Source organism: Microtus ochrogaster, unplaced genomic scaffold (assembly GCF_000317375.1).
Source record: "Microtus ochrogaster isolate Prairie Vole_2 unplaced genomic scaffold, MicOch1.0 UNK100, whole genome shotgun sequence".
In the NCBI taxonomy this organism is placed as follows: domain Eukaryota; kingdom Metazoa; phylum Chordata; class Mammalia; order Rodentia; family Cricetidae; genus Microtus; species Microtus ochrogaster.
In genome coordinates, this window is record NW_004949198.1 from 265413 (window position 1) to 271866 (window position 6454).

A 6454-nucleotide genomic window follows, 5' to 3' on the forward strand; every position below is an offset into this window, starting at 1 on the left:
GGCTGGCCTCGAACTCACAGAGATCTGCCTGCTTCTGCCTCCGAGTGCTGAGGTTAAAGGCCTACATCTCCTGGCTCCTCCTTCACACCTTATATCACCTCCTCTGCTTTTACTTTATTTCTCCCTCATTCTAGAATTTGTCTCTGTTTGTATATGCTCTCCTCACTGCCTGGAAATCTGTTTTATCAGGTGTTTCCTTTTGTAGATCTTTTCTCATTTTTAAGATAACAGGTTCATTTTCAGTGACCCCTCCCAGCTATTCTCTGTCATTCTTTGTGTATTTCCTCCATAGTATAAGCCATACCCATCTCTATTTGTTGGCTGGTTTATTAGTTCATTCTCTGTTTTACTACTGAAATGTAAGTTTCATGAGAGCAAAAGAGTCTTCTGTCCTAAAGGGACAGTTTTTTACCTAGCATTTTAATGCATGGACCCTACAACCCCAGCCTGCCTACGATGCCATCAGTCTGGTGGTAGTAGAGAGTGTCCAGGCTGGCCGCCATCTCGTTGCTGTTCTCTCTAGAGCTTGTGACAGCCCGGAAGTTGAAGGAGATAAGGTTAACTTCCCCAGAAGCAACTGCAGCCAAGTTCTCTATTGTCTTGGAACAACTTGGTGCCCTAGGAAGGCAACATCTTGAGGCAAGAGGGAGCTTGAGCTAGGACTCTGATTGAAACAGTATCTTCTTCAGTGATTTAGCCCAGAACATTATGAGTTCTCTTAATAAAATGATAAAATCCAGAGTGTCTGCTTTTCAAAGTCTGAGGTACTATAGAGGGCAGGTACTGTTAAGACAACTTCCACCCTAGGCCGCCTTCCTGGACCTTAGGGGAGGAGGGAGATGGCTGGCAATGTGTCTAGGAGGCTGTTGTCCCTGGTGGCCTATCTGCAGGATATGAATACATGTTATGTAGTTTGTGGAGCCTTAATGTGCTGTGTATTACTAGGCTGAGACAAGGTGGTAACCAGTACATAGGAAACATGCTTCATAGCAACTCTTAACTAATTGGTAAGTTTATTAACAATTATTAATTGCTAATTTGTTTTCTTTTCTTTTCTTTTTTCTTTTTTTGTTTTTTGGTTTTTTGAGACAGGTTTTCTCTGTAGCTTTGGAGCCTGTCCTGGAACTAGCTCTTGTAGACCAGGCTGGCCTTGAACTCACAGACATCTGCCTGCCTCTGCCTCCTGAGTGCTGGGATTAAAGGCATGAGCCACCACCGTCCAGCTAATTGCTAATTTCTTAACACCTCAGTCTGCCCTTCACAGAGGTGCAGTTTTGAGTCCATAGTAGGCATGAGCCTCGGTTGCCCATAGCAATGGCTTCTTCTTCCCAGGTTTCCTTCCCTTCTTTCTTAGACACATTTCTGGGGGAGCACCAGTCAGACAACCGCTTATAAGCTCTTATCTCAGACAACATGCAGGGAAACTCAAGACAGTATTCAAACGTGTCCTTTGAAGGGATAAATGGATTCACCGGGATGCTTCTGAAGTGTCCTTCTGAGAAGGAAGACGCTGAGAAGCATCTACGCCGAGGCTGGAGGAGATGATGGCGCAGAGAGTAGAGCCGTGGTCATGGCAGGAATGTAGAAGTGTGCTCTGGCTAGCCCTGCTTTGTGGGCTGAGGAAGTAAAGGAGTATGTAACCTATCTTAGCTGACTCAGTGACTGAGTTAAGAGAGTCATCGTTTTGCGCATTGTCTGCTAGGTCTGCTTGTGGAGTTACACCAGCTGTAAGTCTGTTTAGTGGAACAGGATCAGGGCCTGGTGGTACTGGCCTGCCATCTTGACTTCTCAGGAGGCTGAAGCAGGTGGATGTAAAGTTCAGAGCCAGCCTGGACAATTTCATGAGAGCCTCTCTCTAAATATAAAAGTCCAAGAAGGGCGGAGGATGTAGCTCAGTTATAGACACTTGCCTAGCATGAGGATGGCTGGGAGTACAATCCTCAGTACTGCAAAAGAACAAGACAAACAAAGGAAAGACACAGGGTAGCATGGTTCCGCAAGGTCTTTGGTTTCAGGGGCTCTCGGTGTCTTCCCTCATGAGTCACCCCACTACAAGTGCCCATGATTCCGGAGCACACGAGTTTTCTATCAGTCAGAGAAATGCCCAGTGACGGGAAGTTCTGGGAAGATCCTGGGAGAAGCCTTCGGCTTGGTGGGAGAGTAGATGCCGGCTCCTTCTCAAGCAGACAGCTGTCCTTGGCATGTGAACTCTGGAACATGTGGTAACAAAGTATGGCTTTGCCCTCTTCCATGTCTGCCTTCCTCATCCCTGTATTGGTGTTTTCTGAGGTTGCTGAGTGGGTGAGTGGGATTGATAGATGAAATAATACCAAACAAAATATCTCATTGCCTCTCTGATTTCTTTTTTGTTAGAAATGAAATCTGATGGTCCATTTCCAAAGATGCTTCGAGCCAGGTTAGGTGCAGCTGCCAGAAGACACTAGACTCCTACAAATGCCCTAGAGTCTGGTTAGTCCCCTCCACCCAAACTCTGCTAAACAACCTCCACGTGTCCCTACCACACAAACCAGAAGTTTAGAGTGGAAAATTACCAAAAGCCAAGCTTGCCTGCAAGTTCGTGCATCTGATGAACTTTAAAATAAGCAGAGGGTAAGACACAGAGAAAACCCCGTGACGTTTGTTGAGAAAAGACAGAAGTAAGCAATTAGAGGGGAAGATAAGAACTAGATGACACCAAAGATTGCACACCAGGTTGTTTAAAAAAGGGAGGTGGGTCTTGTGTTAGGGTTTATAAAGATTGTTCTTTGCCTGGTAAGCATGCCTGTAATTCTAGGCTGACACAGGTGTTTGTAAGGTCATAAAATAACCTACCTTGACTTCACTAGTCTGTGTTTCTAGTGTTCTTATTATGAAGTGATTATTGCTTCTCAAATTTATTCCTTATATATTCTTATTATGAAGAGATCGTTGTTTCTTATATTAAAAATTATTGCATCATTTTATGTGTATGGCAATGTACACTCATACCACAGCGCATGCAGAAGCCAGAAGATAATGCTGAAGTCAGTTTTCTTCTTCCACCATATGCATTTGAGCTGATAGACTTGGCAGCATGTGCCTTTGCCTACTGAACTATCTCCCCAGTTCTCTTCTGTGATTTCTTTCTCAAATTATTGCCGCTCCAACCATACACATTATCCCTAACTCCTCCCCAAACCCAGGCCTTCTTTGTTCATGGTGAGCCTTGCATTTTACAAAGCCTACTACTGTAAGCAAGGGCTTTACCCTTGTTCTCAGGAAGCTGGTTGTTCATTATCCTCACCTGCCACTCTGGTGACTCTGTGGTTTCTGTGGGCTCCCAGAGACACGGTCCGACAGAGACCACCTTGCAGTGTAGCGGAAATCTGGCTGAGACAAGAAGTACAGCTGTAAAACAGGTCGTAATGACCTGAGTGGTTCACTAAGTGTCTTGGTGAGCAGAGGTTGGTGGAACTGTCCTGTTGATTCACCGTTGTCTCCTACCCAGGAAGGAAATAATAATATTGTACCCATAAGTGTGATGTTACCCATTATCAGAGTAAAAAAAAAAATCTCTTCCCTTTATAATTCAGGAGTATTAATTAAAAAAATGTTTTTGTTTCATTCCTTCCTTCCTTCCTTTATTTCTTTTTCTTTTCTTTCTTCTTCCTTTCTTTCTTTTTCTTTTCTCTCTCCTTCCTTCCTTCCTTCCTTCCTTCCTTTCTTTCTTTCTTTCTTTCTTTCTTTCTTTCTTTCTTCCTCTCTTTCTTTCTTTCTTGAGACAGAGTATTACTATGTAGCCTTGGCCGCCTGGAACCGGCTTTGTAGACCAGAATGCTCTTAAACTCTCAGATACCTGCCTACCTCTGCCTCCAGGGTGCTGGAATTTAAGGCACAAACCACTACATATTGCTTTAAAATTTTGTTTTTATTTTATGTGTATGAGTATTTGCCTGTGTGCATATAAGTGCACCGTGTGTATTCCTTGTGCCCACAGTGGCCAGAAGAGGGTGCTGGAGGCCCTGTTACTGTAGTTATGGACACTTGTAATACGTCATGGCGGATACTGAGAACTGAACCCGGCTCCTCTGGAAGAACTGTACATGCTCTCTCTTAACGTTGAAATCATCTCTCCAGCACCACCCCTCGATAATTTATTTTTATTATTAATATGGTGACTTAAGTTCTAACATTGAGTTATTTTACATTCCCAATAAAAAGCATTTTAAGATGCACTGCTGAATTTGATGAGCCAGGAGTGTATTCTTGAAATCTTTTAAATGTGCAAGGTTTGAATTATCCATGGCTTGAATAGTTGATAGACTATGCATATTCTTACATGAGATATTTGAAAGTTCTGACCCATTTCGAAGGTCAAGTTTTCTATTTCTTTTCCAGAATATTTTGGTATCTTTATAGCAATGTTCCCCCTTCACTTTTTTCATCTTTATTGAAATACCACTATACAGACGACAGCGTTTCACAACCTCCTCTTCTGTTACGTTCCCTGAGCTTAGGTGGTGGTGAGGTTCATACAGATGTCCCATGTAAGGCTGAGCAGTCAGTCTCTTGTCCTCAGTCCTTTGGCCAGTTACACATCTATTCATTGACTGCTGCCCACCACAGAGAGAAGAACTTTACCTGACCCAAGTGGAGATCAGCTAAATTCTATGGGCGTAAGCATAAGTATTTAGAAGGCAACTTGGCAGCATAACCACGGAGCAAAACAGCAACAGTTGCTTTTGTCAGGTGTTGTGCTTGGTTTGGTTTTGGTGCTTGTGAGATACGACCTCACTCTGTAGCTCTGGCTGCCCTGGGACAGATCTACCTGCCTCTGCCTCTGGAGTGCTGGGATTAAATGTACACCTGTGTATTGTGTTTACAGTGTTCTTGGAGGCTAGAAGAGGGTGTTGGGTCTTCTGGAACTGGAGTTTCAGACTGCCCACAGCTGCCATGTGAGTGCTGGGAACAGAACCTTGGTCCCATAGAAAAGCAGCCAGTGCTCTTAACCCGAGCCATCCCTCCAGCCTCATGTGCTTGATTTTATCCTTGTCAAGGACTTGGATCAATGAATAAAGAAAGGATTGCCTTTTTGCCAACCTACCCATAAAATCTAATAATCACTTAGTTTAAATATTTTATCACTTCTTTCTGATTAGTAATACCCAGCATGGTTCAGCATTGAAAGGATGTCATAATACGCCATAGTTTTCCCAGCCACCCAGCCCTCTTCTTGGAGGTCTTTACTGCTAACAACATACATTTGTTCTTCAGAGATGTTTTCTGTATGCATGGCTTGTCTGATGTCATGTATTTTACCTGTTCCTTTTTCTTTTCCTTTTGGGAGGGTATTGTTAAGTTCCTTAGGTTTGTTTGGAATTTGTTATGTAGCCTGGACTGTTGAATTTGTTATTCTCCTTGTTTGTACGATGTTTTATTCTTTTGGTTTTTTTTTGGGGGGGGGGCCACCACCCAGCTCCAAAATAAATCACACACAGAGGCTTATTTTTAGTTGTGAATGTCTGACCTTTAACTTGGCTTGTTGCTTGGCAGCTTTTCTTAACTTTAAATTACTCCATCTATCTTTTTCCTCTGTGCTTTTATCTTTCTCTATTTCTGTATAGCTTTCTTTACTCCTTTCTCCATGGCTTTGTGCAGCTGGGTGACTGGCCCCTGACATCCTCCTCTTCCTTGTTTCTCCTTCTATTTATACTCTCTGTCTGCTGGCCCCACCTGCCCTTGCTCCTGCCTTGCTATTGGCCGTTCAGCTTTTTATTAGATCATCAGGTGTTTTAGACAGGCAAAGTAACACAGCTTCACAGAGTTAAACAAATGCAGCACAAACAAAAGCAACACACCTTAAAATAATATTCCCCATCACTCCTTCAGCGTCCTATTTCTGTGAACCTGTGCCATCAGGCCCGACTGAGGTAATTTCCTGAGCAAACATTAGGTGGCAGTATAAGACCACAAAAGGGTAGAATCTGCTGCCTCATGTCACAAATACCTAAGTATGCACATAGACATGTTTGTTTTTGGGTTTTGGTTTTGGTTTTGGAAACAGGGTTTCCCTGTAGCTTTGGCCTGTCCTGGAACTAGCTCTTGTAGACCAGGCTGGCCTTGAACTCACAGAGATCCGCTTGCCTCTGCCTCCCAAGTGCTAGGATTAAAGATGTATGCCACCACTGCCTGGTATATACATGTAAGTGTACATATAAGTAAATAAATGGGAAATTAAAATTAAATTGAAAAAACTGAGTTAAAAATCTTATAAAATGAGTTGTGGGTGCTGACTTGGGCACTCATAAGTATTTACTTTATGGAGAAAATGTATATACTGCAAAGTTTTCTATTTATAAATGTTTTTAAATTGCCCTTAAAAAAAGAAAGAAAAGCCGGGCGGTGGTGGCACACGCCTTTAATCCCAGCACTCGGGAGGCAGAGGCAGGCGGATCTCTGTGAGTTCGAGACCAGC